Here is a 22104-nt window from a genome sequence, read left to right as displayed (position 1 = left end):
AACAGAAAAAGGATGTGTGTGTGTGTGTGTGTGTGTGTGTGTGTGTGTGTGTGTGTGTGCGCGTGCGCTCAGTTGTTCAGCCATGTTTGACCTACCGGGCTCCTCTGTCCATGGAATTTGTCAAACAAGAATACTAGAATGGGTTGCCATTTCCTTCTTTAGGGGATCTTCCCAACCCAGGGATCGAACCCATGTCTCCTGTGTCTTCACTGGCAGGCAGGTTCTTTACCACTGTGCCACCTGGGAAGCCCTAGGAAAAGGATAGTGTCTTCAATAAATGGTGCTAGGAAAATTGAATATCTACTTGAAAAGAAATAAAATGGAATTCTTGTCTCATACAATAAACAAAATTCAATTCAAAATTGACTAGATACTTAAACATGACATCTGATAGTGTAAAACTCCTAGAAGAAAATAAAGGGGAAAATCTTCATGGCATAGCTTTTTCAATTATTTCATGACTGTAACACCAAAAAGACAAACAACAAAAGCAAAAATACATGAGTGGAACTACATCCACCTAAAAAACATCTGCATAGCAAAGGAGAAAATCAACAGAGTGAAAGGCATCCTACAAGACGGGAAGAAACATTTGCAAAAATATATATATGAAAAAGGTTAATCTTCAAATATATAAGGTACCTCTACAATTCAATAGGGAAAAGAAATTAATAACCCAATTGAAAGTGAACTAAAGGCTTGAATAGGCATTTCTCCAAAGAGGATTTCCAAAGGGGTAACAGGTATACAGAAAAAGACTCAACATCACTAATCATCAGAAAAATGCATATCAAAATCACAATGAGGTATCATCTTGCACCTATTAGAACAGCTCCTGAAACCACATACAAACCCCCTGAGTCCTTGTCCTTTGAAGTAAAATCCTTTTGGTTTAGTCTCCCAGGACTCCCCTGAGTCTCAAAGGGCTAGCTCAAGAGATAAGGGTTAGGGAATATGAAGATGTAGAAACAAAGAATTCTTATTTGGCTGGGAAACTGGTAACATTTTTTAGACCATAAACCATTCATATAGCAGAGTCACAGAACTCCCAGTTCCCTGAAGTAGTAATTGAGTTGCTAAGTTATGTCCAACTCGTGTGACCCCATGGACTATAGCCTGCCAGGCTCCTCTGTTCTGTGGGATTCTCCAGGCAAGAATACTGGAGAGGGTTGCCATTTCCTTCTCCTCGGGATCTTCCTGAGTCAGGAATCGAACCCAGGTCTCCTGCATTGCAGACAGATTCTTTACCAACTGAGCTACAAGGGAAGCCCCAGTTTCCTGAAAGATATAGATAAATATGTGACACACAATCCAAAGTGGTTTTTATAGGAAGCATATCCCCTCCAGCTGAAAAATGTTGACTGCAATCATGTGGACACAGACTGTCTGAAAGCAGAAGATAAGTGCTGCTTGAAACTACATCATAATGCCAAGCATTGTCCCCAAGCTGTTCACACCCACTGAAATTCCTTCCCTCACATTGCCTTTAAAACTTTTGTGTTCTCACTGGCAACTTGGAGATGGTCTTAGGACATTAGTCGGCCACCTTCCCAAGTTGCTGACCTCCTGAATAAAGAAATTTTCCTTTGCCACCAGCATTTGTCTTTCCAGCAGTGAACAGTGGAACTTGGGTTTGGTACTAGCCTTTTGCAGTGATACAAAAATATAAAAGAACAAACATTGGTGAGAATGTTGGGAAATTAGAACCCTGGTACGTTGTTCATGGGAATGCAAACTGGTGCAGTTGCTATAGAAAACACTATGGAGTAACCCTATTTGGGGATATTTATTTAAAAAAATGAAATAATTCCTTTGTACATTTTTCTAATGAGATTAAATAATTAAGGTGAGGTACATATGATGGTGAGTATAAACCAGAGTTCTTGAATAAAAGAAATTATGATTAAATGGAATGGAGAACTTGCCAAAACTAGAAACACATCCAATGGAAGAATTAAAGAGAGATCCTAAATGTATAAGAAAGATTCAAAGACAGGCTCTTTCAGATTTCTGACAGAAATTTTGCAAGGATAGCAAAAAATATTTATAAAGCTGATAAAGATATGGATCAGTGCAAAAAATGGAAAAACGGTGTAGAAAGAGAATTTGTCTTACTGTAGGGTAGGAGGCAGTTTCTGCTATACTACAAAGTGAAAGTGAAAGTCGCTCAGTGGTGTCAGACTCTTTGCGACACTGTGGACTCTACAGTCCATGGAATTCTTCAGGCCAGAATACTGGAGTGGGTAGCTTTTCCCTTCTCCAGGGGATCTTCCCAACCCAGGGATCGAACCCAGGCCTGCCGCACTGCAGGTGGATTCTTTACCAGCTGAGCACAAGGCAAGCCCAAGAATTCTGGAGTGGGTAGCCTATCCCTTCTACAAGTCTTTCCCACCCAGGAATCGAACTGGGGTCTCCTGCATTGCAGGCAGATTCTTTACCAACTGAGCTCTCAGGGAAGCCTACAAAGTGAGGCTCAATCCATGATGATATGCCAGATAAGAATGACATGCCCTCATGTGGGAATAAATTGAAAGTGGTTTTTACACATGCAAGTAATAAGAAATAATTCTCATTGGTCTGTGTCTCAAGTTGATCTGTATCTGATATTTTGTTATTTGACGCCAGGGGCCACTGATGTTAGAAAAAAGCAGCCAAGGAGTCAAATGGATGCCCACTAGAATGATCAAATGAATGAATTAATGACTTACAACAAGGAATTTTAGAATGTTTCAATAAAATCTTGATGTCTTTATTATTTTGGTTATGTTTGTCAGAGATATGCCTTTTTAAAAGGCTCTGTTTACTGTAGAGTGATTCTGTTCTTGAGATTGAATGGACAGGAAATGAGGACAGATTAAGAATTAACAGTTGAATGTTTTCATTTTTCTTGATATTTTCCCACTGATGTGTTTCAATTTATTTTTAACTACATTGTATCCATCTAACAAGTGTCTTGGAAGAGCTCAAATAGGTTGACAAACATCTTCTAACAAGTATTATAAACAATTTACTAAAATGTCATTATATCTCTAAATTGATAATAAATAAACTATAACAAGTAATATAAGACATGGAAATGTGCTATAGTAAGAGAAACACGGATAATTTAGGTAATTTTTAAAATTCATTCTTCAGGAATACATCACAACTTCTAAAAAAGAATCCTATCTTTATGCCTTAGACTATTAAGAGTAACTTTTGTGGCTAAAATATTTTCATGGCTGATGATTGACAAGATTTTTTATAAAAGTGTATGTATCTGTGTCGGATTAGCCATTGTATATGCAAATCAATGTTTTGAATACATCAGTCACTATCATGGACTGAATGCTTGTGTTCCCCTAAAATTACCATGTTGAAATCCTAGACCCCCAATACATTGGTATTAGAGGTGGGGACCTTTGGGAAATGATGAAGTTATGAAGGCGAAGTTGTAATTAATGGAATTAGTGCCCTTATGAAAAAGACTCCATTAGGACTTTTTTGTTTTTCTGCCAACGTGAGGACCCAGCTAGAAGACACCTGTCTATGAACCAGGAAATAAGCCCTCATCAAATTCCAATCAACTAACACCTGGATCTTGAACTTCCCAACCACCATAACTTTGAAAAATAAATGTTATTTAAGCCAGTCTATGGTATTTTGTTATAAGCATCCCAAAAGGACTAAGTCAGTCTTTGATTCTTGAAAAATTCCAATGTTATATGAGAGTACATGCCATCATATATTCTGTTTTGAATATTAGTGATTGATAGCTATGAGAAAAAAAAAACTAGCATCTTTCTAGAACACATTTCATGTTTATCAGTTTCTGTAGAAAGAGGAAAAAAATCCACTAATAGATTAACACTAATATTCATTTACTTACATAATTATTTTATTTGCTTTTATATTAGCAAAAAGAAGAGTTGGTACTATTGTAACTTGGTCTACATTCGTTAGGGATTATGCTTTGTTGTCCTTAAACAATTTGGACTCCAAAGCAGGAGTCCATGTACTGAGAAGGGTAAGTAATTAAAGCACTGCCAAGGAAGGTGTTTTCCTTCCTCCAGAGGAGAATTTTCTCCTAGACCTTGAAAGCTCTCACCATTACTGTCATTAAGGGATGCAGAATTTTTCACACTTTTGGCAGAAAACTGAATGGTCTAACTGTTTCAATCTCTCCTCACATACTGAGCTCTGTGTGCTTTTGTTAGGGGAAGCATTAAACAACCTGTCAGCACATACACATTGGATTAGAGACTTTTATCATGTGGAGGGGCTCTAGACAGTACAGAAGGGCATTATTAGAAGCTTGGGGGCAGGAGAATAATTGCAGCTTAGCACTTACTGTATAGAGGAATCAACTCTCATTTTCTTCCTTCGTGTTTTATATGCAGGCCTGTTGTTTTTAATTTTCTGAGCACTGACAACGCACTGAGCTTAAACAACAACTCTTAATCAGAAAACAATTGTTACATGATATTCAGAGAGTCTGTATTACACACAAATTCACAAAATTTGATTTCCTTTTGTTTTTTTATGATTTATTATATGATTTCTCTTTAAATATTACATGGATATATTTTATAGTCTGCTTGTTCAATCATTTAAGTATATATCACATACACATATATTTGCACACACATAGCAGTTACTATGACACAATAATAGTATAAGAAGAAAGTAAAGAAAAATCAATAAGGGACTGACATAAAATCTTTCAAATACAGCATATTTAACAAGGAGGTAAAAAAATGCTTACTGTTGGCTGTTGCTTTTAATTTCAAGGTAGCTTTACTGGTCCACACACTGAAGTTCCTCTAAATTTGATTGCAACAGATGTCCAGTTGCTTTATATCATAGGACTAATATCAAGTTTTTAGTAAGAGAGTCCTTTAGTACATTTTAATCTTCCTAAACAAGATTTCAGGGAAAAACATCTTTAGATTATAGTCAATGACAATCCTCTCTGTAACTCTACTTTAACACTCTATTATTCCCTAGATAGTCCAACCTCTCTTTCTCTATTTATTAACCAACCACCAGTAAAAATAACTGCAAATCATTGCTGCTTCTTCTATTCTGTTTGTTCTTACTTGAAGTGTTAGAGTTTGTTTTCTCTTCTTATTGTTCTCTTGAAACTGCCGACCGGCCATTTGTAGCTTTGGTGCTGAATATGTGCTCATTTGGAAATGTTTTCCATCCTTGGTTTTTTTGACAAGGTGTTTTCCTGTTTCTACTCATTACCAATCTCTCTACCCCTTGCTCAGTTTTGTGTGTACCTCTTTAGCCCACTCTTTGACTTTAATTCTCAAGTCTTAGCTTTCTCTTCTCTCATTCTACAGTCAATTGAATCAATGACTGTGGCTTCTACCATCACCTGTATGAAGACTTCCATAGTCACTTTTGGTACACAACACTATATAAGGTTTCTGTGAACAATATCATATATTGTGAATACACTTCAGCATGCTCACCATCAAAAATTTAATTTCTATCCATTCAGTTGGATCCTTTTGCCCATTTTCCACCTGCTTTGCCTTCCCTTTGGGAACCACTACTCTGTTTTCTATGTCTATGGTTTATTTTGGTTTGGTTTGTTAATTTATCTTGCTATCTTGCTTGTGTGGTTTCTATAGACCACATATGAATGAAACTATATGGTATTTGTCTTTCTCTGAATTGTTTCACCTAGATCCATCCTTGGACCTAAAGCAAAATTCAATATTTTTTATGGCCGAGTAAAGGTCAATATATCTTTTTATGGCTGAGTAATATTTCAGTAATATGGCTCTGTGTGTGTGTGTGTGTGTGTGTGTGTGTGTGTGTATCACATCTTCTGTATCTATTCATGCAATTGTAGGCACTTAGATTGCTTTCATATATTGGCTATTGTAAATAACATCTTGATGAACATTGGGGTGTATACACTTTTTTAAATTTGTGTTTTCATATACTTTGTATAAGTACACAGAAGTGGGAGGACAGAATTGTATCATAGCTCTATACTTTTTCTTTAAGAAACTTCTGTATTCTTTTCTATAATGGCTGGAACACTTCAAAAATTTACATTCCCACCAGCAATGCATGAGGGTTACCTTTTCTTTACATCCTCATCAACTCTTGCTATTTTTTGTCTTTTTGATAATAAGCATTCTGACAGGTGTGAGTGATATATCTTGTCATGGTTTTGATGTGAATTTTCCTAATAATTAGTGATGTAAACATCATTTCATTTATCTGTTGGTCACCTGTACACCTTTTTTTTGAAAAAACATCTGACATTTTCTGCCCATTTTTTAAGCACTTTTGACATTGTTGCTGATAAGTTGCATGAGTTCTTCATGTATTTTATATTGCTGTTGTTATTCAGTCTCTCAGTCATACCTGACTCTTTGTGACTCCATGGACTGTAGGATGCCAGGCTTCCCTGTCCTGAACCATCTCTCGGAATTGCTCAAACTCATGTCAGTGACGCCAGTCAACCATCTCATCCTCTGTCGTCCCCTTCTCCTCCTGCCTTCAATCTTTCCCAGCATCAGGGTCTTTTACAATGAGTTGAGTCCTCATATCAGGTGGCCAAAGTATTGGAGCTTCAGCTTCAGCATCAGTGCTTACAATGAATATTCAGGACTGATTTTCTTTAGGATTGACTGGGTGATCTTGCAGTCCAAAGAACTCTCAAGAGTCTTCTCCAGTAACATAGTTTGAAGGCACCAATTCTTTTGCACTCAACCTCCTTTATGGTCCACCTCTCACATCTGTAGATGACTACTGGGAAAACCATAACTTTGATTAGACAGACCTTTGTAGGCTAAGTAGTATCTCTGCTTTTTAATACGCTGCTTAGTTTTGTCACTGTTTTTCTTTCAAGGAGCAAGTGTCTTTTAATTTCATGGCTGGAGTCACCATCTGCAATGATTTTGGAGCCCAAGAAAATAAGTCCGTCACTGTTTCCATTGTTCCCCATCTATTTGCCATGAAGTTATGGGCTGGATGTCATGATTTTTGTTTTTTGAATGTTGAGTTTACAACCAGCTTTTTCACTCTCCTCTTTCACCTTCATCAAGAGGCTCTTTAATTCCTCTTTGCTTTCTGCCATTCGAGTGATGTCATCTGTGTAGCTGAGGTTATTGATGTTTCTCCTGGCAAACTTGATTCCATCTTGTGCTTCATCCAGCCCAGCATTTCAGATGATGTACTCTGCATAGAAGTTAAATAAGGGGGGGTGGTGATATACGTCCTTGATGTACTCCTTGCCCAGTTTTGAACTAGTCTATTGTTCCATGTCCAGTTCTAACTGTAGTTTCTTGACCTGCATACACATTTCACAGGAGGCAGGTAAAGTGGTTTTGTATTCCCATCTCTTGGTGAATTTTCTGCATTTTTTTTTTTTTTTGTGGTCTACACACTCAAAGGTTTTAGCATGGTCAATGAAGCAAAAGTTTGTTTTTCCGGAATTTTCTAGCTTTTTCTATGACCCAACGGATGTTTGCAATTTGATCTCTGGTTCCTTTGCCTTTTCTAAATTCAACTTGAACATCTGGAAGGTCTCAGTTCACATACTGTTGAAGCCTATCTTGAAGGATCTTAAACATTACTTTGCTAGCATGAGAAATGAGTGCAATTGTGCGGTAGTTTGAAGATGCTTTGTCATTGCCCTTCTTTGGGGTTAGATGAAATTTGATCTTTTCCACTCCTGTGGCCACTGCTGAGGTTTCCTAATTTGCTGGCATATTGAGTGTAGCACTTTAACAACATCATCTCTTAGGATTTGAAATAGCTCAGGTGGAATTCCATCACCTCCACCAGCTTTGTTCGTAGCGATGCTTCCTAAGGCCCACTTGACTTCACAGTCCACGATGTCTGACTCTCGGTGAATGACCTCACCATCGTGCTTATCCGGGTCATTTACATCCTTTTTTTGTAGAGTTTCTGTGTATTCTTGTCACCTCTTCTTAATCTTTTCTGCTTCTGTTAAGTCCATACTCTTTTGTCCTGTATTGTGCCTGTCTTTATGTGAAATGTTCCCTTGATATCTCTAATTTTCTTGAAGAGATCACTAGTCTTTCCCATTCTATTTTTTTTCCCTCAATTTCTTTGCATTATTCACTTAAAAAGACTTTCTTATCTCTCCTTCTAGTCTTTGAAACTCTGCATTCAGATGGGTGTATCTCTCCTTTTCTCCTTTCACTTTTTGCCTTTCACTTTTTTCATTTCTCAGTTATTTGTAAGTTCACCTCAGACAACAATTTTGTCCTTTCGCATTTCTTTTTCTTGGGGATGTTTTATCACCACCTCCTGTATAAAGTAATGAGCTTCCATCTATAGTTTTCAGGCATTTTATCAGATCTAATCCCTTGAATCTATTTGTCAGTTCAACTATAATCATAAGGAATTTGATTTAGTTCATACCTGAATCACCCAGTGGTTTCCCCTACTTTCTTTAATTTAAGTCTGAATTTTGCAATAAGGAGTTCATGATCTGAGCCACGGTCAGCTCCCATTCTTGTTTTTGCTGACTACATAGAGCTCCTCTCTCTTTGGCTGCAGAGAATATAATCAATCTGATTTAGGTATTTGCTATCTGGTGATGTCCTGGTGTAGAGTCGTCTCTTGTGTTGTTGGTAGAGGCTATTTGATATGACCAGCACATTCTATTGGCAAAACTCTGCTAGCCTATGCCCTGCTTCATTTTATACTCCAAGACCAAGCTTACTTGTTACTCCAGATATCTCTTGACTAATTTTATTTTATATACTAACTCCTTATTGGATAATGATTTGCAAATATCTTCTCCCTTTTGTTAGGTTGTCTTTCTGTTTTGTCAATGGTTTCTTTTACTCTGCAGAAGGTTTTTATTCTGATATAGTATCATTTGTTTATTTTTGCTTTTGTTTCCCTATGCCCGTAGAGACATATTCAGAAAGATATTGCTGAGATGGATGTTAAAAAGTGTACTGCCTATGTTTTCCTCTTGGTATTTGATGATTTCAGGTCTTACACTGAAGTCGTTATTTCATTTTTATTTTATTTTTGTGTATGGTATGAGTTAGTGATCTAGCTTCATTTTTTTTGTATGTAGCCATCCATTTTCCCAACATCTTTTATGAAGAAGTTACTTTTTTCCAATTTGTATTACTTGTGAGAATTTGAAATAATAGAATTTTGTATTTTCAAAAACATAAAAATACTATGTTCTAATATATAGAGCACAATGATAAATGCAGTATGAGATAAGATTAATAAATGGTACATTTATGGTACATTAAGCTATTGGTGCACTTGATAAGAAACATTAAATTTTTAAAGTAATGATCCAAAATAACAAAGGAGAACCAAATAATCAATACCATTTAAGTCAGCACACAAGCTATCATCCTAAAATACAGGTTAATAATAACAAGAATAAGCTAATTATCTAAATGGAAATTTAGAGAATAGGCTGGCATATGGACAAAACTTAGTAGAGATTGTTCTTACACTTGGGAACTCTGTGAAACAGAGATGGGGGGGATGAAGTTCCAATTCCCATTCTTGAATCATATCTTTTGTGTGTATTATTAAGCCAGCCCCTTATATATTCAGAGACTAGGGATGAACAAAAGGACATATGTTTAATCTTATCATGAAATATAATGGGCATGTGTAGCCATTAAGATAGAAAAGTAGCTTGATACTTGAATAATTCTGTGTAATGAGAACAATACATTTTTAGTACACTTTGGGAGGATAGATGAAGACATATATGTTAGTAGAATGAAAAAAAAAAAAAAGAAAACATATAGATGGCCCTACTAATCAGGAAAATTCTAAAGTTTCCCTACCTTTCTTTTTCAAAAAAGACATAATGAAAATATTTTGTATCATTAACAGAATAACTTGATACACTGTATGAAGATCTGGAACTCTGCCAATAAAGACAGCCCCAGATTATGGCAGGGACTTTCCAGGTATGTGGCTGATAGATTCACTTGTTTTTTGTAGTCCTTCCTAGAATAATCAGTTCAGCTTTACATGGATCCAATTCTTGCTTGCAATCATTTGGATAAGAAATTTATGGTTTTAGTATGTGCTGTAAAAAAATTTGTTTGACCAATTAATTAAGCTGTTAACAAAAGAAGAAAGACTTTAGTAAAGAGATTATCTCACCATAAAACAAATAAAACCAGAAGTAGATGAGTCTGTTCGAAATTAGAAATCCTTAATGATTTCAGTACTTAAATATAAAGTTTAACTTTAATAAAATGACAAATTGTAGCAATCACCTAATAAAATAAACAAATCCTGGTAATAAACAGGTCTTTCTCAACAATGACTAAAATAAGATTAGAGTACAATGTTCTACTTCAGTTTTTTACATGGTTAAATTTTTTCTTTGAGTGAAATAGATCAGGTTTAGATATGATTATCTAGTGTACAATACATCTTTAAGCTGAAAACAGTGAAATTGCAGAGAATAATTAGTTGTGGAAATATAAATCATGTTGAGAAGTATACCAAGTAAGTTTTAAAAAAAATAAATTGACTAAACATAACTTAATTAGGAGATTTCCAACAATAATTTTCATGTATTCAATTTTTTTAGAAAGATGAGAACAAAAGCTTCAATACATAGGCATCCATTTTGGATAATCTGCTTAATTATCTAATCCAGGGATGGGAAACTAGTGGCCTATGGGCCAAATCTTACCTGCCACCACTTTATAATTAAAGTTTAGCTGGAACATAGCCACACATTTCTTTGCATATAATCTAAGGCTGCTTTCATAGCAGACTTGAGTGGCTGCAACAAAGACTCTGAAGACTGAAGACCCTGGAAAGAGTTATTACCTAACATTTTATTGAACAATTTGGTAGATCCGCTGTCTAGTCAGTTTATTTACCCAGCAAGTAACTTTAAATATAACTTTAATTATAACCCTTCTCAAGATACTCATATTGTAAGACATCCATGTAACAGTCACCTGTCATATTATGAGGATGTGATGTCCTGCCTCTCATCTGCCAAGATGGCATGTTCAGGCTCTCTCACACCATGTTTTGTAAATAATGACTATGTAATAGCTGAGATCATTTACAGCACTGCTCATGTGCATCACGAGGTTCTTGCTTGGTCATGGGTTGTGTGCAGTATGCTTAAAGGAGCTCCACCTAGAAAGTGGCGGAAATTACTGCTGCATCACGGCTGTGTCTGTTGAGTCAGCCGCAAGAGGAGAGACTACAGCGTGTCTGCTGCTGTGGCTGCTGTGTCAGCCAGGAGAGAATAAAAGTGTCTGCAGTTCCTATGGCTTCTCCAGTGTTCTTCCAGCCTCTTAACTCGCACTTACCTATCCCGGGTTCAGCGAACACTGTGCACAATGAGATACAGCAAGACAGTTGGCGTCACAATCAGGATCCGTGATACAGTTGGCGTGGTCAACAGGATACCCCGCAGGTAGAGAAGCCTGAGGCTCCACAGAAGAAAAGGTGGCAGGATACCCAGAAGGGAGAAGAGCCGGAGACTCCATGGACACCGAAAGCCGGATGGCTTTCTCCATCCAGTGGCCACCATATAGCATGTGGTACTGTGTGGCTGCGATTCTCTCAGCTTGGGCACCGGTGGAAGATTGGGAAGGTGGTGGACAGTTCACTAGATAGCATTGCAAACGCATTACAGGCAGTGAGTTCCCATTTGCCGAACAAGGCAGCACAGACTGCCGCTGGCACCATGGGTTGTGTTTGCCTGACTGACCTGAAGGCGAGTACAGATAGTGCCCTATGTGATGCTGCACCAGCGCACAAACTGCAGAGACAAGAAGAGAAGCTAGAGCAGCATATACACATGCTGAACAAGAGATGTGCGGTCTTGAGGAACCCAGTGCCTCAGCCTATGGGATAATGAGGGACGATGACGAACACTGTGAGACCGTGGCCCCTGCTTGGCAGCGAGGCCCACTGTGCAGCAAAAAGTGAAGCATAAGCAGCCGATGACCCCTTGCATACGTCCTCAAGAGGCCCCCAATGTGACTGACTCATGACATATCGACCATATACTCAGGCAGAGTTGATCTACTTGGGAAAGCACCAAAATCAAGGAGAAACGTGGCAGCTTGGCTTTTGTGACTCTGGGGCAGAGGAATGGGCCCAGCACCTATGGGTGATTTTGAAGGTCTTTACTGAGAGAAGTAGAGGGACAGCATGCGAGATGCCATTTTAAAAATGTGAAGACCCTGAAGGGGGCCGGAGCTGGCAGGGCTCCCATCCACGTTATAGGGATGCAAATGTGGGCTGATCCATTCTGAGGTATACTGTTAAAGCCGGTGTCCTCAGATTTAGAAAAGTGTAATCATGTGGGTGGACTGTGAACACTGCAAAGACCCCCTCTGTCAAAGGGTGGGCCTGGCACCTGTGGGTTTTTTTCAGGTCCTTAATAAAAAACCTGCAGTGGTGGAGTTGCCCCTGTGGAGGCTTTCCTGCAGTCTCACAAGGTCAGCCTGTGGACTGCACTTGGACATGGAAAATAAAGGCATCCCACATGGGTAGCTCTTATAGCCCCATGAGGGCTAGGACTGCAACATGACTTCCAGGTCATATCTGGTGTTGGGTTTGCTGTGTATTAGGGATGTAACTGATTGCTGTTGTAGCTAATGCTGCCTCAAGATATAAATCCAAGGGTTACTCACCAAGGGAATATCACAGAAGATGGACTGTGCATAGAATGTGAGGCGAGAGACCCTTGAAGGGGTGGAATGTGTGGAAAGAGTAAATTGGCCAAGATGGCATGTTTAAACTCTCTCACTCCACGATTTGTAAATAATGACTATGTGATAGCTGAGATCATTTATAGCACTGCACATGTACATCACGAGATACTTGCTTGGTCATGGGTTGTGTGCTTATACGAGCTCCACCTATAAAGGGGTGGGAATTACTGCTGCATCACAACTGTATCTGTTGGGTCAGCCACAGAGGAGAAAATATAGTGTGTCTGCTGCTACAGCTGCTGTATAAGCCAGGAGAGAATACTGATACAGCTGCTGTGCCAGTCAGTTCAGTTCAGTTTAGTTGCCCAGTAGTGTCCAGCTCTTTGCGACCCCATGGACTGCAGCATGCCAGGCCTGCCTGTCCATCACCAACTCCCTGAGTTTACTCAAATTCATGTCCATAGAGTCAGTGATGCCATCCAGCCATCTCATCCTCTGTCATCCACTTCTCCTCCTGCCTTCAATCTTTCCCAGCATCAGGATCTTTTTAAATGAGTCACCTTACGATAAGGTGGCCAAAGTATTGGAGTTTCAGCTTCAGCATCAGTCCTTCCAATGAATATTCAGAACTGATTTCTTTTAGGATGAACTGGTTTGAACTCCTTTGAGACCAAGCAACTCTCAATAGTCTTCTCCAACACCACAGTTCAAAAACATCAATTCTTTGGTGCTCAGCTTTCCCTATAGTTCAAGTCTCATATCCATACATGACTACTGGAAAAACCAGAGCCTTGACCAGACGGATCTTTGTTGGCAAAGCAATATCTCTGCTTTTTAATATGCTGTCTAGGTTGGTCATAACTTTCCTTCCAAGGAGCAAGCATCTTTTAATTTCATGGCTATAGTCACAATATGGAGTGATTTTGGAGCCCAAGAAAATTAAGTCTCTCCCTGTGCCTATTATTTCCCCAACTATTTGTGATGAAGTGATGGGACCAGATAACATGATCTTAGTTTTCTGAATGTTGAGTTTTAAGCTAACCTTTTCACTCTCCACTTTCACTTTCATCAGTGGGCTCTTTAGTTCTTCTTTACTTTCTGCCATCCCCAAGGAAAAGAAATGCAAAAAGGCAAAATGGAGGAGGCCTCTGTAAGGAGGCCTTACAAATAGCTGAGAAAAGAAGAGAAGCAAAGGTAAAAGAGAAAAGGAAAAATATACCCATTTGAATGCAGAGTTCCAAAGAATACCAAGGAGAGATAAGAAAGCCTTGCTCAGTGATCAGTGCAAAGAAATAGAGGAAAACAATAGAATGGGAAAGACTAGGGATCTCTTCAAGAAAATTAGAGATACCAAGGGAACATTTCATGAAAAGATGGGCACAATAAAGGATGGAAATAGTATGGACCTAACAAAAGCAGAAGATATTAAGAAGAGGTGGCAATAATTAACAGGAGAACTATACAAAAAAGATCTTCATGATCCAGATAACAGGATGGTGTGATCACTCATATAGAGCCAGACATCCTGGAATGTGAAGTCAAGTGGACCTTAGGAAGCATCACTACGAACAAAGCTGGTGGAGGCGATGGAACTCCAGTTAAGAAATTTCAAAACCTAAAAGATGACGCTGTGAAAGTGTTGTATCCAATATGCCAGCAAATTTGGAAAACTCAGCAGTGGGCACAGAAATGGAAAAAGTCAGTTTTCATTCCAATCCCCAAGAATGGCAATGACAACGAATGTTCAAACTACCACACAATTGCACTCACCTCACATGCTAGCAAAGTAATGCTCAAAATTCTCCAAGTCAGGCTTCAACAGTGCATGAACTGTAAACTTCCAGATGTTCAAGCTGGATTTAGAAAAGGTGGAGTAACCAGAGATCAAATTGCCAACATCCATCAGATCATAGAAAAAGCAAACGAGTTCCAGAAAAACAGCTACTTCTGCTTTATTGACTATGCCAAAGACTTTGACTGTGTGGACCACAACAAATGATGGAAAATTCTGAAAGAGATGGGAATACCAGACCACCTGACCTGCCTCTTGAGAAACCTGTATGCGGGTCAAGAAGCAACAGTTAGAACTGGACATGGAACAACAGACTGGTTCCAAATAGGAAAAGGAGTATATTAAAGCTGTATATTGTCACCCTGCTTATTTAAATTATATGCAAATTACATCATGAGAAATGCTGGACTTGATGAAGCACAAGCTGGAATCAAGATTGCTGGGAGATATATTAATAACCTCAGATATGCAGATGACACCACCTTTATGGCAAAAAGTGAAGAAGAACTAAAGAGCCTCTTGATGAAAGTGAAAGAAGAAAGTGAAAAAGCTGTCTTATAGCTCAACATTCAGAAAACTAAGATCATGGCATCCGGTCCTATCACTTCATGGCAAATAGTTGGGGAAACAGTGGCTGACTTTATTTTCTTGGACTCCAAAATCACTGCAGATGGTGACTGCAGCTCTGAAATTAAAAGATGCTTACTCCTTGGAAGGGAAGTTATGACCAACCTAGACAGCGTATTAAAAAGCAGAGACATTACTTTGCCAACAAAGATCCGTCTGGTCAAGGCTATGGTTTTTCCAGTGGTCATGTATGGATGTGAGAGTTAGACTGTAAAGAAAGCTGAATGCTAAAGAATGGATGCTTTTGAACTGTGGTGTTGGAGAAAACTCTTGAGAGTCCCTTGGACTGCAAGGAGATCCAACCAGTCCATCCTAAAGGAGATCAGTCCTGGGTGTTCATTGGAAGGACTGATGTTGAAGCTGAAACTCCAATACTTTGGCCACCTGATGCAAAGAGCTGACTCATTGGAAAAGACCCTGATGCTGGGAAAGATTGAGGGTAGGAGGAAACGGGGATGACAGAGGATGAGATGGTTGGATGCCATCGCCGACTCAATGGACATGAGTTTGAACATGAGTTCAAGGCTGAACTGAACTGAATCCCCTATCCCCATCTTCCCCCTCCCCACCACATCTTCCCCACTGGCAACCACCAGTCTGTTCTCTGTACCTGTGAGTCTGTTCTGTTTGCTATACTCTTTTGTTTTTTTATTTTAGATTCCACATATAACTGGCAACATACAATGTTTATCTCATTCTGACTGACTTATTTCAGTAAACATAATACCCTCTAGACCTATCCATGTTGTTACAAATGGCAAAATTTCAATGTTTAAAATAGGCTTTAGTTGATTTATATTAGTGTCTAATGTACCACATAGAGATTCACAAGTTTTATAATTATAACCCAAAATCATAAATTATGGAAGCAATCTAAGTGTTTCCATAAATTTTTTATATAAAACCATAGTGTTTATATATATTTATATAAATTTATAATTGAATTATGCATGATGAAAGGATAAAGGATAAATGTGTATAAACTATCATCTTGTGAACTTACCAAGCAACCACTACCTAGGTCAAGAGATAAAAACTCCACTTCAACACAGATACACTTTACTACCTACTCTCTATCTTCATCTTCTACTATCAATATTCAATTTTGTTATTGAATTTAATAGTAATTTATTCTTTTTCAAGGTACATTATGTTGATATTTTACAAATTATTTATTCTAGTGCTATAAACATGCTTGTATATATTGTTTGGTAAAATATATATTCATTTCTATTGTATGCTGTTGTTGTTGTTTAGTTGCTAAGTCATATCTGACTCTTTTATGACCCCACTAAGCTGCTTTGTCCATGGGGTTTCCCAGGCAAAAATACTGGAGTGCTTGATATTTCCTTCTCCAGGCGATATTCCACATGCAGGGATCAAACCCACATCTTTTGCATTGGCAGGTGGATTTTTTAACACTGAGCCACCAGGGAAGCCCTTCTTACTAGTGGCTTTTAATTATCAAATGTATTAATTTTCAGTTCAGGCAGAGGATGAGATGGCTGGATGTCATCATTGACTCGATGGACATGGGTTTGGGTGGACTCCAGGAGTTGGTGATGGACAGGGAGGGCTTGTGTACTGCGATTCATGGAGTCATAAAGAGTCAGACACAACTGAGTGACTGAACTGAACTGAAAACCTAGTAGAGTATTATATCAATATTGTTAAGGAGTATTAATTTTCACAGAATGCTTTGGCTTTGTTGATGGTCGCCATTCTCTATTTCCTACTTCGTTAAATTCTGCTCTTATTTCTATGATTTTTTCTACTCTAACTTTCCTTTGGGATTAATTTAATCTGTTTCTAGAGGTTTTAGTCTAATATATGGTCTGCAGATTTCAAATTTTCCCTTAAAGAATAGATTTAGCTATATGCAACAAGTCTATTTTTTATCATCATCTATTCAAAATGTTTTCTAATTTATTTTGTGAGATTTTTTTTCTTTGATCCAATAATTATTCAAAATTGGACTGCAAATTTACAAATATAAAGAAACTTTCTGGTTATTTTTATATTATAAAATTTTATCAAAACTTTAAATCAAGCTTGTTCAAAAATATTCATTTGCTTTTAATTTTTTGAAGCATATTGACTTAGGCTGCAGACCCCAGGGCATGGTCAATTTTAGCAATGCTTTCATGACTCTGGAGTTAATAGTTAATTGTAGTTTTCTATATATGTGAATATGGTCAGGTTTCACACAACACACAAACATACAAACATTAAACCACTTTTGGAGTGAATATAGAATAAAACAATAGAATAATTGAAACATGACTATGATGCATGATTTTTTTTCCTAAAAAAACAACTACAGAGTTGTTTTTGCACACTTCCACCTATGATATATCATGATATAAAGTTAATACCATAAGATTAGGTGTAGTCATGCAGTCAATCTGAGGTTTTGATGAAGTTTTGAATTAAAAAAAAACCAATAATGTTCTCTATATTAAGAATATGGGAGAAAAATGCATTGAAAATTTTCAGAACTCACTTGATATTCTTGAATTCTGTATTAGAAGCAAACAAGAAGATTTCTGGGTTAATTACTTCTTTCAATTAAATTGTTAAAAATATCTTTGGGAAAATATAGCTTCCAGGAAGTTATTTATTAAATGGTAAAAATAAAAATCACAGCTACTTTTATTCCAGTCTTTAATAACTTGTACTGTTTTGAGATATTAAAATAGCAATAATAATTATCCATTAATATTTTGTTAATGAACTCATTTCCCATATATCATGAAGCAAATGCTGCTCATATATTTATTTGCTGTTTGATTATAGTAACAGACAGGGTAACTTTAATATAATACATATCAATTCAATTTTCCCTGACTGCAGAACAAACATAAGTTCAACATAAAAAATTAGAAAAAAAAATTATCCAACGTAATTGTTAAATACAAGAAAACAGATCCCAGATGGAATCACTTAAGTTAATAGAGCCCATGTCACCAAGCCAAAACTTAATTAACTTAATTTGGTGTTTCCAGAAATGGAATCTTATACCAATCAACAAGGAATTGCCTAACCAGTTTTAGTTAGGTTATCCACCTGATAACACCCTTCCATCCCTTTATAGAAAGTAACCTTACAATAACTAGTCTGCTTTTTTTCTTCCTGTGACTTCTTGTTTCTGCTCCCTAGGGCCTATAAAATCTCTTGCCTTGTATAGTTCTTCGGACCTCCTTTCTAAATGTTAGACTGAATGCTACCTGATACATGAATCACTAAATAAAGCTGGCAAGATCTTAAATTTTACTCAGTTGAACTGTGCTTTCAGACAGTGAACTAAAGCAATCACTTGGAATCATTGCCACTTGGTTTTTACCAAGGTATTGACAGAATATAGGTCAAAAACTATACATTTCATTGAAATGTTTTGATCTACATAATTTTCTCCTAAATGACTATATAATTTATTTTTGGATATTTACTTTCTAAGAGTCAAAAATAATGAAAGATTTTGTGATTTGTGAAAGGTCATTTGACACTTATTTAATAATTTTTGTAGAAGTATTCTTTGGTTTTTTTTTTAAGAAGTATTCTTAAAAATGAATTATTGAAGTAAATTGTTGGCAATTTTCAAGATTTATTATCAAATTTCGAAGTTACAGTCAAGAAACTGTACCAATTAACATTGTTAGAGAGACAAAGATTTTGTTAAGTTTTACATTTATATTCATATGATAATATATATCAATATTTTCAATATATGATCTGCATGAAAAATTTTCCTGTCCAAGAAATAAATATTTTCCCATAGCTTATACTTATGGACAAGTTTGAAATTCACCAACACTTCACAATAAAGCATACACTTCTTTTTACTTTGTATTTTACAGTTTTTAAGCATGGCATTTGAAACCGATTATACTGTTTTAATTATTGTAGTGGTACAATTGATTTTAATGTTTGTTAGCCCAGTATTGTCTCTTATACCTCTTTTTCAAGATTTTCTTAATGTATTGGCATATTTATCATTTATAATTTATTTTCCATTCCAAAAATTGTCAGTGACATTTTTATCAAGAAATAAAAGTTATTCTATATTTAAATTTAAAGGCATATGCTTATATTTTATATAAAACCAACGGCTTCCCAGGTGGCACAATGGTAAAGAATTCACCTGCCAATGTAGGAGAAGCAAAACATGTGGATTTGATCCCCGAGTCAGAAAAATATTTTGGAGTAGGAAATGACAACCCATTCCAATATTCTTGCCTGGAAAATTCCATGAACAGAGGAGCTTGGCAGGCTACAGTTCATGGGGTTACAGACAGTTGGACACAACTGAGCGAGTGAGTACATATACCTATACCCAAGCTTCCCTGGAGGCTCAGTGGTAAAGAATCTGCCTGCAATGCAGGAGACGTGGGCTCACCTCCTGGATCAGGAAGATCCCCTGGAGAAGAAAATGGCAATGCCCTCCAGTATTCTTGCCTGAGAAATCCTGTGGATAGAGGAGCCCAGTAGGCTACAGTCCATGGAGTCACAAAAGAGTCAGATATGACTTAGTGACTAAACAATAACAACAACATATACCCGCATGTAGATACGTGCACACATACATCCGCACATATATGTCTAAAATGCATATATATGTGTGTGTTTAGAGTATTTATATCACAAATTGTAATATTTATCCTAATGGGGAGAAAAATATCTACTTTTATTCCTTCATTTAACCATTTATGTTTAATCCACATTCAACTGTGGCTTCCATCCTTGAGGAATTGTCTACTTAGAGAAGAATAATGAGAAAATATGACATCATATATATTAATTTCATACATAGTTTTATTAAGTTGTATTTTACAGACTACAGTGAAATAAAAACTAATTAAAGTTAGACATTTCAGCCTTGATCTCTATGTGATTAAGATGTTCATGATAAGAAAAGAGAAGTTCAGTAAGTAGATGCTACAGATGTAAGGTCTTGAGTGTAGATGAAAGCTAGAAGAAAACTGGATAAACTGAAGTTCTCCAGGCTTTACTTTGCTTATAGTTGAGAAAGTGACTTCAGTTCAATACCAGGTCTTAAAGCTTATCTACTGTGAGATGTGGAACATGTTACAATCTGTGCAAAGGTGGGTAATTCATTCTCTGCAGAAGGTAAACATCATAAAGAGAGATCTTTCTTACTTTATCACTTCATCCTCACACCTAGAACAGGACCTTGTGTGTGGCAAGAACTACAGTATGTGTTGAATATTGAGCAGTTTTTTCAGGACACAGTCTGAAATATGTGCTTAATGACTGACAGCATTTTTATGAAGAGAGCATGTGCTTTACTTTTTCCAGTTACAAGTGTTTGCTAGAAAATATTTCACAAAATGTTGAAAGTATAAAGAGGGAAAAGCATGGTGTCTGCATTGATTCCAGAAGGAAGTTTTTTTTTTTCTTTTACTACAGTTTAAAACTTTCATTTTTTAATAGAATTTACTCCAAAATAGAAATGTAACATTTAAACTCTTTCATAGTTTATCTTCTTTCTTAATATTAAAATGAGCATGATGTAAGTATTTATATATGTTAATATTATTCCAAACTATTGATTTTAATGTATATAGTAATGTTCATTTGTCTATACTTTATTTCTAAAATATCCAACCGTTGAGTATTTGAATGTCTTTTCACCCATTTTTACACCCTTCTATAAAACTACAATGCATGTCTGTTCCATACACTTTAATACACATATTTTATTTTCTTAGGGAAAATTCCAGCAGTTGATTTGCAGTATATAAGCTTCTTAATATTTAAATTGTATATTTCTAGCTTTTCTTCTAAAAATATTCTCAATTTACTATCTATTATGGTTAGTTTTATGTGACAATGTAGCTAGGCTACAGCTCCCTGTTATTCAAACAGTAACCTAGGTGTTGTTATGAAGGCACTTTTTATGTTGTTTGCATCAATTGACTTTAAGTAAAGGAGATGTGAATAGACCTCATCCAATTAATTGAAAGACTTTTAGAGCAAAACTGACGTTTCCCTGAAGAAGAATAAATTCCACTTGTGACCTGCAGTGTCAATTCCTTCCCAAAGTTTCCAGGGTGAAGTCCTGCCCTTATACTTATCCAGCCAGACACCAAAATTGCATAAACCAGTTCATCAAAATAATTACCCTGATATATATTTCCTGCTGGGTCTCTTTCTCTGGGAAAGCTTTCACTGATACAGATACTGGTGCCTAGAGTACAGACAGTTCTGGGATGAAGACTAGCCCCAATGTATAGCCAGCGCTTTACCATTACAATTACACCATTGAGGCAGCATTAATGTTAACTGAGTATGGAATTTGATTCTTTATTTTTTTATTTTTTAAATTAATTTATTTATTGTAATTGGAGGCTAATTGCTTTACAATATTGTGGTGTTTTTGCCATACATTGAAATGAATTTGATTCTTAATTGGAGCTGGACCTTATAATAGTTTTTTGTCAAGATCTCAAGACCTGTCTTTCTTAATAGCACTAGGTACATGGTATTTAATTCTTTAAGGTTTTTTTTTTTCCTTTTTTTGCATGAATATTAGTGTGTCAGGTGATGAACCTTTGACCATCAACTCCAATCCATAGACTTGCCATGACCTTTCATCTGAATAAATGAACAGAAGAACTCATGTTCATGTATCATGGTGGAAAATTATTTTGAGCATATCACATTTGAGGTTATTCCCTGAAATTTATTATGATTTTTATCATTTCAATACAATTTCTACTCATCACACCAGGTAGATTGTTTCACCATCAAGAATATATATATATATATTCTCTGCAGGCTTTCACCTTTAAATAAGTATGGGACTTGTCTTTCAACTTAAAATTCTGCATTGTTTATTTTTGTTTTCCAAGCTATTTTCATTTTTGAAATAAATTATCCATTGTAAATGAAAACAAGGATGGTGTTTCATCTTTTCTCATACATATATTTCAGCAAACTCATCACTAAACTGAAGGAAGATGAAAGGTAAATATGTCCACCTCCATCATGATAATG

At 36.6% G+C, this 22104-nt stretch overlaps 1 long non-coding RNA gene across 1 annotated transcript in view; it reads left to right on the top strand.

Moving 5' to 3' along the window:
* Positions 1 to 22104, top strand: part of LOC145521459 (uncharacterized) — a 37347-nt gene that overhangs the window by 7511 nt on the left and 7732 nt on the right. The window contains exon 2 of the long non-coding RNA XR_014065395.1: positions 9859 to 9935. This is a non-coding gene — a long non-coding RNA (uncharacterized LOC145521459). The remainder of the gene's footprint in view (positions 1 to 9858; positions 9936 to 22104) is intronic.

Source organism: Giraffa tippelskirchi, chromosome 9 (assembly GCF_054371585.1).
Source record: "Giraffa tippelskirchi isolate mGirTip1 chromosome 9, T2T-mGirTip1v1.2.pri, whole genome shotgun sequence".
NCBI lineage: Eukaryota > Metazoa > Chordata > Mammalia > Artiodactyla > Giraffidae > Giraffa > Giraffa tippelskirchi.
This window is presented reverse-complemented; position numbering and strand designations above follow the sequence as displayed.